Source organism: Malaclemys terrapin, chromosome 4, assembly GCF_027887155.1.
Source record: "Malaclemys terrapin pileata isolate rMalTer1 chromosome 4, rMalTer1.hap1, whole genome shotgun sequence".
Taxonomy (NCBI): domain Eukaryota; kingdom Metazoa; phylum Chordata; order Testudines; family Emydidae; genus Malaclemys; species Malaclemys terrapin.
The window spans coordinates 38,715,004-38,725,324 of NC_071508.1; the positions used below are offsets into that span (position 1 = coordinate 38,715,004).

Here is a 10,321-nt window from a genome sequence, read left to right on the forward strand (position 1 = left end):
AAATATACAGAGAAGGGCAACAAAAATAATTAAGGGTCTGGAACAGCTTCCGTATGAGGAGAGATTAAAAGGACTGGGACTGTTCAGCTTGGAAAAGAGATGACTAAGGATATGTCTACACTATGAGAGTAGTTCGATTTCACTTAAATCGAATATGTGGAATCGATATTACAAAGTCGAACGTGTGTATCCACACTAAGGACAGTAATTCGACTGTGCGAGTCCACACTAACGGGGCAAGCATCGACACTGGAAGCGGTGCACTGTGGGCAGCTATCCCACAGTTCCCACAGTCCCCGCTGCTCATTGGAATTCTGGGTCGAGCCCCCAATGCCTGCTGGGGAAAAAAAATGCGTCGAGGGTGGTTTTGGGTAACTGTCGTCATCCAACCATCACTCCCGCCCTCCCTCCCTGAAAGCGCCGGCGGGCAATCAGTTCGCACACTTTTCTGCTGAGTGACAGCGCGGACGCCACAGCACTGCGAGCATGGAGCCCACTGTGACCATCACTGCAGTTATGGCCGTTGTCAACACCTCGCACCTTATCAGTCACCTTTTCCAGAGGCAGATGCTGAGAAATCGGGCAAGGAGGCTACGGCAGCACGATGAGGACATGAAGTCTGAGAGTGGCACAGACCTGTCACAAAGCACGGGATCCCGGGGACATTATGGTGGCACTGGGTCATGTTGATGCCGTGGAACGGCGATTCTGGGCACATGAAACAAGACGGACTGGAGGGACCGCATAGTGCTGCAGGTCTGGGATGAATCCCAGTGGCTGAGAAACTTTCGCATGCGGAAGAGAACTTTCCTTGAACTTTGTGAGTTGCTGTCCCCTGCCCTGAAGCGCAAGGACACCCAGATGCGAGCAGCCCTGACTGTCCAGAAGCGAGTGGCCATAGCCCTCTGGAAGCTTGCAATGCCAGACAGCTACTGGTCAGTCGCGAACCACTTTGGCGTGGGCAAATCTACCGTGGGGATTGTTGTGATGCAAGTAGCCAATGCAATCGTTGATGTACTGCTGTCAAAGGTAGTGACCCTGGGAAACGTGGAGGTCATCATAGATGGCTTCGCCGCGATGGGATTCCCAAACTGCGGTGGGGCTATAGATGGAACTCACATCCCTATCCTGGGACCGGACCACGCAGCCAACCAGTACATTAACTGAAAGGGCTACTTTTCAATGGTGCTGCAAGCACTGGTGGACCATAGGGGACGTTTTACAAACATCAACGTAGGATGGCCGGGCAAGGTTCATGACGCTCGTGTTTTCAGGAACTCTGGTCTGTTTAGATGGCTGCAGGAAGGTATTTACTTCCCGGACCACAAAATAACTGTTGGGGATGTGGAGATGCCTATAGTGATCCTCGGGGACCCAGCCTACCCGCTAATGCCCTGGCTCACGAAGCCCTATACAGGCGCCCTGGACAGTGAAAAGGAACTCTTCAACTACCGTCTGAGCAAATGCAGAATGGTGGTGCAGTGTGCTTTTGGACATCTCAAGGGGAGATGGAGAAGCTTACTGACTCGCTCTGATCTCAGCAAAACCAATATCCCCATTGTTATTGCAGCTTGCTGTGTGCTCCACAATCTCTGTGAGAGCAAGGGGGAGACTTTTATGGCGGGGTGGGAGGTTGAGACAAGTCGCCTGGCTGCTGATTATGCCCAGCCAGACAGCCGTGCGATTAGAAGAGCCCAGCGGGACGTGCTGTGCATCCGGGAGGCTTTGAAAGCCAGGTTCCTGAGTGAGCAGGGTAACCTGTGACTATTTAGTTTGTTTACAGAGAAGCTGAACCTGCCCCCGTTTCTTTACCCAGTGAACGTTCACTATCCTCTCCAGTTTCATACCCCGTTCACCCCCTTCCAACCCACGCTTAAAAATAAAATCACTGAAAATTTGTTAATGAACAACGTTTTCTTTATTACTGTTTTTGCGGTAAAGTGTTGAAACTGGGACACAGACTGTGGTGGGGAGCAGGCGTAGTGTAGTGATGCAGAGGACGCTTCTAAACTCGAGGAATGACAGGCTCCTGCTTCTAGAGTGGTCCGCACTGGTGGACTGATTGTTTCAACGGAGCCTGCCACTTCTCCTGTTCGGGACTCTGTGTGTGGGGGCTATGTGACTTTGTGGCAGGGGGAGGACGGTTACAGATCCCCTGCTGCGTGGCTCTGTGATCCAGGATAAGGACCGCTGCATAAGATCTCTAACCGCCCCCCCCCTCCACACACACACAAAAAATGAAAACCACCTCCCAGACTGACCAGGGTGCCTAGTGACTGCACTGTGTGTGTGACCTGCTGCTGAACCTGCCCCCGTGTCTGTACCAACCCCCTTCCCCCCTTCAAACAGACTGTCCTCTAAAAAAACATGATGGAAACAGTAATTAACAGAAACGTATTTTTTATTAGCAACTAGACAGTTAGGGGATGAAACTGGGATGGGGGCTTGGGTGAGGTGGGAAGGAAAGGACTTATCAAATTTGGGGGAATGACAGCCTTCTGCTACTTGAGCAGTCTGCAGGGGTAGAGTGACAGTTTTCACGGACTCTGCAGCCCCTCCTTCTTGGTACTTTGGGTGAGGGGGGTATGGGACTTTGTGGCGGGGGACGGTGGTTACAGATAGAGCCCCACTGCAGTCTGTCCTCCTGCCTCCGGTCCTGCAGAACATCCACAAGGCGCCGGAGCGTGTCCATTTGCTCCCTCATTAGTCCAAACAGCGTTTGAGTCGCCTGCTGGTCTTCCTGCCGCCACCTCTCCTCCCTTTCGCTGTGTGCTCGCTGGTATTGCGAGATGTTCTCCCTCCACTGGGTCTGCTGGGTTGCCTCGCTCGGGAGCAGCACATAAGTTCTGAGAACATGTCGTCCCATGTCCTTTTCTTTCTACGCCTAATCTGCACCAGCCTCTGGGAGTCTGATGACTGGGTAGGTAGGGAGACAGTCACAGCTGTGGGATGGGAAAAAGGGAGTGAATTCCTCAGAAAGACTATTTTCTTTGTTCACCAAAAAATTTGTCTCTCTCTGAACAAGACCATTCACAGCACCTATCACATGCACACTCAGGACAAGGTTGAATTTTCGGCCTTCGCATTCAGTGCCTGGGGTCTTGCAGTGCAGATCACACAAGCGGAACAGGACAGCGGAATTTGGGTAGCAGGCTGACATGGTAAGCTGTAGACCTGTGGCAGCTTAAAACTTTAATAATAGCACTGCCCTACTTTCACGTTCAAAGCAATGCTCCTAGCGTTGGCCAGTTCCTGCTGCCAGCAATCCGGCAAGCATGAACTCTGCCCCTGTCCCACCCCCTCGTGGCTGTCCCCGGGAAAGATCCCTCTATGCTGCCCCTCTCCCGCCTCCACCGCATGGCTGTAAACCGCTGGTTACAGTTCTGTAAAGGAACAGGCAAGCAGTCCCAATACTAACATTCCCCTAATTCAAAGCAGGTCACCATGAGCGACATCACTCTTATGAGGATTTCAGACAGCGACAAAGAACGCATGCTTGGTGAAAGCCTGCAAAGACCAGGGCCGTATGCCGCCATGCTGTGCAAGGCAATGATACCAGAGTACTTGATGATAGCCTGGCGCGGAAACATTTCATACTATGGAGGACACAACAAGGCCGCTCTCCCAAGGAACCTCATGCAAAGGCTTTCCAATCACCTCCAGGAGAGCTTCATGGAGATGTCCCATGAGGATTTCTGCTCTATCCCCAGACATATAGACCGAATTTTACTGTAGTTGCACTGGCAAGGACTAAACAGTAGAGTGCCTAGGGCAAACCAATCAAGATAAACCGGACATTGTTAGATTTTTTTGCAGCAGTTGCACTGCCAAGACTAAAACTTTAAGTGCCTAGGACAATCTAATCATGAAAAACCCACAGTTAATATTAATGTTCTGTTCAAAATAAATGTTTACATGTTTAAAACACTTACCGGCTGATCCTTCCCCTGATTCTGGGTCCGGGTTAATGCCTGGGACGGTTGGTAGGGGACCTCTGTGAGGGTGATGAAGAGATCCTGGCTGTCTGGGAAATCAGCGTTGTAAGCGCTGTCGACTGCCTCGTCCTCCTCATCTCCTTCCTCATCTTCCCCGTCCACTACTATCTCCGAGGAAGCGGGCGTCAACAATATCCCATCTTCAGAGTCCACGGTCAGTGGTGGGGTAGTGGTGACGGCCGCACCTAAGATGGAATGCAGCGCCTCGTAGAAACGGCATGTCTGGGGCTGGGATCCGGAGCGTCCGTTTGCCTTTTTGGTCTTCTGGTACCCTTGTCTCAGCGCCTTGATTTTCAAGCGGCACTGCGTTGCATCCCAGCTGTATCCTCTCTCTGTCATGGCTTTTGAGATCTTCTCGTAGATCTTTGCATTCCGTCTTTTCGATCACAGCTCTGAAAGCATGGACTCATCGCCCCACACAGCGATCAGATCCAAGACTTCCCAATCAGTCCATGCTGGGGCCCTCTTTCTATTCTGAGATTGCATGGCCATCTCTGCTGGAGAGCTCTGCATTGTTGCCAGTGCTGCTGAGCTCACCACGATGTCCAAACAGGAAATGAGATTCAAACTGCCCAGACAGGAAAAGGAATTCAAATTTTCCCGGGGTTTTCCTGTGTGGCTGGTCAGAGCATTTGAGCTCGGACTGCTGTCCAGAGCGTCAACAGAGTGGTGCACTGTGGGATAGCTCCCGGAGTTATTAGCGTCGATTTCCATCCACACCTACCCTAATTTGACATGGCCATGTCGAATTTAGCGCTACTCCCCTCGCTGGGGAGGAGTACAGAAGTTGAATTTAAGAGACCTCTATGTCGAATTAAATAGCTTTATTGTGTGGACGGGTGCAGAGTTAATTCGATTTAACGCTGCTAAATTCAACATAACCTCCTAGTGTAGACCAGGCCTAAGAGGGGATATGACAGAGGTCTATAAAATCATCACTGGTGTAGAGAAGGGAGTAGGGGGGACGGATAGCTCAGTGGTTTGAGCATTGGCCTGCTAAACCCAGGGTTGTGAGTTCAATCCTTGAGGGGGCCATTTAGGGATCTGGGGCAAAAAAATTGGTCCTGCTAGTGAAGGCAGGGGACTGGACTTGACCTTTCAAGCTCCTTTCCAGTTCTATGAGATGGGTATATCTCCATATATTATTATAAATGAATAGGGAAGTTTTATTTACCCATTCACATAAAACAGTAGTTCTCAAACTTTTGCACTGGTGACCCCTTTCACATAGCAAACCTCCTTATAAATTAACAATATATAAAAATGTGTTTAAACCATTATAAATGCTGGAGAAAAAGCGGAGTTTGGGGCAGCACCTGACAGCTCACAACCCCCTAAGTACTAACCTCCCGATCCCCTGAGGGATCCCAACCCCCAATTTGAGAACCCCCTGACATAAAACAAGAAATGAAATTAATAGGAAGCACATTTAAAATAAAGAAAAGGAAATACTCCTTCACACAAGATGCAGTCAACCTGTGGAACTAATTGCCAGGGCATATTGCAAAGACCAAAAGTATAACTGGGTTCATAAAAGAACTAGATAAATTCATGGAGGACAGGTCCATCAATGGCTATTAGCCAAGATGGTCAGGGATGCAACCCCATGCGCCGGGTAACCCTAAGCCTCTGACTGGGATGCCGGGATTGGATGACAGGGGATGGATCACTTGATAATTGCCATTTTGTTTATTCCCTTTAAAGCATCTGGCATTGGCCACTGTTAGAAGATAGGATACTGGACTGTTGTCTGACCCAGTATGGCTATTCTTATGTTCTCATGCATACTATAGCTTTAAATTTCAAGCACTGTCTCTGTGAATTGAGACAGCAGCCATTTTGTTTTCAGAATGGCTATAGTCTGTATAGAAGAGGGACACACACTGTGCTCTCATGGAGATTTTACTTTTGTTCCTTTCTTGGTTTGGTGTTTGTGTGTGTGTGTGGTTTTATTAATTCTAAAATATAGTTCCTTCCAACTAACATATTTAGGTGCTCTTTGTGTACAGAAAAATGGAATTTCACTTCCAACATCGTGTTATAACCTTGTGGCAAGAAGCAATAAAGAAGCTCTTAGTCTAGCTCTGCTAATTTGAGGAGGCGAAGACTCAGGGTTTCACTATTTTAATACTCTGCCATTTGGGAGATTGGAACGGGAAACACAAGCTGGCTATTTCCTATCATATCAGCAGTAAATAATCCCACCACATCTCCCAAGGACATGAAATATATAGTTGCCATGTGGCTAATTATGCCAAAAAGCAGCTTCAGCTCAACTTTTTCTTTTTTGTCTTTTTTCCACATTAGGAAGGAAACAAAGAAAACCTCAACCAATCCAATATTTTAGATTTCAAGGATTCTCCCTGCAGAATTATAAAGCACTTTCCAAATTCTACAGAAGTGACCCAATTCACTGCTGCCATATACCTTGGGTGTATGCTAGCCTCTGAGACTTGCACTCCTGAAGAAAAATAGTGCTTATGTTTCTGAGGATGTGCTCTTGATTTCTAGGAGATCTGCAGGAAGGTATAATTGACAGAAGAGGATGGAGAAGCCACCAATGTCTTAAAGCCCATTGAAGAGTCACCCCAACAGCGTTCCTTTGCTATAGCACATTAGAGGCCATGTATGTTCTTTTAACCTTGACTTAATAGATCAATGTCAATTGCAAAGCCTCCTTTATAGCCTACGATTTCCCCTTCCTGTTTTTAGCCTCATGCCATGTTGCGTCTGACTCCACTCAGTGTTTCCCTCAGTGCGGGAAGCTAGGTGCTCAGAGTGTCTCAGGAAAAGCTCACCTCTGCTCACCAGTGTCTATGTTCCCTGCTTCGTAGTCTCCTTTGGCAGCTTCAGAAGGGAATAACCAGCCTCTCGTAGAGTACATGCGCCTGATGAGGGCAATCGCTCGAGATTTTCTGCTCAGTAATGGGTTTGCAGTGCTGATGCAATTGTAACCTACCAGCCAGAGTCAGTGTGCGTTACGTGTCCCCCTCAGCATTCAGTTCACAGAGCATATGAATGTGTTACAGCTCCCTGCTACAGTGTCTGGCTCTTTAGCTTTAGCTGTAAACACTCCCGCTAGTTCTGGTGCATCAGCCAAGATGGTGAGTGTCCATCGGTGCTGGAACTGGGGGTGCGCCTGAAGTGGTTTACAGGGTCCAATGGCTCTCAGCACCCCCACTATATGAATTGTTCCCATGCCCTTGTGGGTGTCCCAGAAATTGGGATCCTGCTCCCTTTGAAATCAATGGCAAAACTCAGCAAGAATGGGATTCAGTTCCTTTGTTGTGCATTATGATCTACATGTCAGGCTTGCAGCGTCACCTGTCTGCTACTTCTCTGACTGATCTCATGAGATTTTTCCTGTGTGCTCAACCCTGAATGGCAGATTGTGATTTCCAGGGGATTGACAACACTTTATCCCCCTTCATGAAGCCCTTCCTAGCCCTCAAGTCTGCTTCTTGATTGTAAATCAGCAGACTCTTCTCCCTCTCAAGTACAGTGAATCACAGACCAGAGAAAGGGGAAGGACAATCTCGGACACTGCAAAATAAAATAAAATAAAACAAACAACCTGCCTCTGACAGCTCTGTTTAGCTTATTAATGTTCCTAATAACTAGTCCCTTCTGTTCTCCCTTAATTGAGTTCTGGACTATATAATGCCCTATCTGTGTCACCAGCAATTCCCCTATTAGCTGTGCTGGGGCAGACAAAAAGATTGGAGGAGCGATTTTGAATGCACAAAACAAGATCCCAAATTTTACACTCTGTGGATTACAGACACAGGCCTAAATCTGTCGCTCTGCATTTGAAATCAATGAATCCACTGCGGATACGGATTCAGATTGAGGCTAGGACTGGTAGCTGAGAAGAGCACACATCCCCTGGGGCAATGCACACCTGTGATTTACCAAGCTAAGCAACAAAAGATTTGCACTCTCTCTCTCTCTCTGACACAGTGCTAATGCCAATAAAGGATCTACTGAAGAGCACATGACCAGCCTCCATTGCCTCATCACTCTATGTTAATTATAACCCACACAACAAACACTTGGCTATAAAATATCCCTGCTCCTGGCTGCAATGATTTTCCCGACTCCCAGCCAGAGGCTTGACCAAACAGAATAGATGCCATTGTGCCAGAGCACTAGCCGAACTGTGGCCCTGGCAGCCAGCCAGAGGAGTGTGTGGTAATAAAGGAACAAGACTCCCGAAGAATGTGCATGTCTATGAGCGCCTGAGATTGTCCTTGGCACGTCTCTGCCATGCAACAGGGTTAAAAGATTAATCGTGTTGGGAGCCTGGCCCCTCACCCAGAAAGAAAACAATGAAGGTCAAAACCATGAAGGTCAAACTTCTAGATGGTGAATAGTGACCAAGTCATCTCAATCCCTCCTGTGTCTCCTTATGCCATCCCTACACCAACCCCCACTTCAGATGGAAATGCCATGGGCAGACCCAGGCTCTTGCCCCCTGCTACTTCCATGCAGGAGAAGTTTGCACAGGATGGCATCGATTCATGGATAATAACTGTCCCCTACCTACCTCCGGGCTCCGTGTGATCCTGGTTCTGATGGATATGCACACGCAGCTTAATTAGGAGCAAAGAGACCAAATCTACAGGCATTTTCACACTTCTATTGTGAAGATACACAGACAAAAAGTGGAAGCAAAAGCATCTGAATAGATAAAAACCTCTTTCCTAAAACACTCCAGAAACGGTACATTAAACACACATTCTTACCATCTGATTCCTAAAGAGAGACACATTTCCCTACAATAATCAATATATCGGTGCCTCTTTGCAGCCATAGGCTAGGTGATTCCAACTTTGTCTGTGTCCTTGCTACGTCCCCCTCATTTGTTATAACCTGCTATGATAGCTGAAAGGAAGCTATATTGTAGCTAGCATCTGTAGTCCATCTCCTTTACTTTGGCAGACTCTGACACATAGCTGTTTCTAGCACAATGGGGGGGGTGGGGAGGAGGAGAATGCAAAGGATTTTTTTTTTCAAAATGTCAATAGCAGCTAATTGGGTTGATGGGAATTTCAAAGTGTATTTGTTTGTTTAGCATCCTGCCTGCAGGATTAATGACTAATTAAACTGAGAAATGAAACCGTCAATGCAGAATGCAAATGAGAATGAACAAGATAATCCATTCAAGACAAAAAAAAAAAATGTACAGCTAGAATCCAAAACAAAGGCCGGCAATTTGTTTTTAAAAGGCCCCGTTTCCCTTTTTCTATTGAAGAGATTTTAGCTGATGATGCAGTTTAAAAGAGAAACGGATTTCCTAATCTAGCCATCTGTGGTTTTATCTCGTTAAAACCAGGTCTGTATTTCCAGCATGCTGCTGCCGCTCTCCCTTTCTAATCCGGTTTTAGGACAAATGCTAAACGTTCCCCCCAGAAATCACAGCGGAAATTCTCGGGAGCATCCTCAGCAATAATTATGCAATAGTGGTACCTCCTGCAAACCAAGCAAGCGAAGGAAATAAGCAAGTGACACAGAGCCATTCAGTTTGTCCATCTGGATTTTAGGCACATGCAGCGCTCACACTTGTGTGAATGTCTCCCCTCGCTATCTGACCTTCAGGGAGTAAGGCATGACATATGAGAGCAGGGTTTGGAATGGAAGGCATTCAAAGTGAGCTCTCCTCTGCATTCGCTGTTGTTTTGGCCAGACTGCCCTGCCTGTGTGGGTAGAGACAAATGCATCAATAGAGACAATTACTGGCAGTCTAAACACATTTGGCATGGCAGTCCCATGACCTGCCTCACACAGAGAGCTGCAGAAATGAGCACACACACCTTTAACAGGCAGATCCAGATCTCTCTCTATATATTCACCTGCATGCAAGCACTCTCTTTCCCCCCTCCCCCCCCCCCCCCCCCACTGCCTTCCACAGACTCAGGCCTGTGTGCTCCTCTCTCCCTCCTTGGGTCTGGCATGTATGGAAGGGTAGGTAAGAAAAGCAGCAGCCCCTACCTTCTCTCCCCAGACTGTTGTTTGTACAAGTCACACCTTGGAAGCTGGATGTTCTGCAGAGAGGAGGGAGGGAGGACGGAAGAGGGAAAAAAACACCTTGGGAGTTTCCCACAATGCATCGTTGCAGTCTGCATGAAGCTGAGGAGATGAGATGGGAGGGAGAGTGGGCAGACCAATCAGAAGAGAGGGGCCAGGATGCTGGAGGAAGAAGGGATGCGGAGGACTGGCCAAGAGGGGGCAAATGGGGAGGTTAGGAGTGGATCATCTCAGTCTCCTGAGTCCTCATTACTCCCCCAGGAATGTGGAATCCGGGTCACTGCCCCAGGAATTCTTTT

At 48.0% G+C, this 10,321-nt stretch overlaps 1 protein-coding gene across 1 annotated transcript in view; it reads right to left on the minus strand.

Annotated features, from left to right (window-relative positions):
• CEND1 (cell cycle exit and neuronal differentiation 1) overlaps nt 1-10,071 on the minus strand; it is a 31,828-nt gene extending 21,757 nt beyond the window's left edge. Inside the window, exon 1 of the mRNA XM_054028239.1 lies at nt 9,987-10,071. The gene's annotated coding sequence lies outside the window, so the exon portion shown is untranslated. The remainder of the gene's footprint in view (nt 1-9,986) is intronic.
• Between the last annotated feature and the right edge of the window lie 250 nt (nt 10,072-10,321).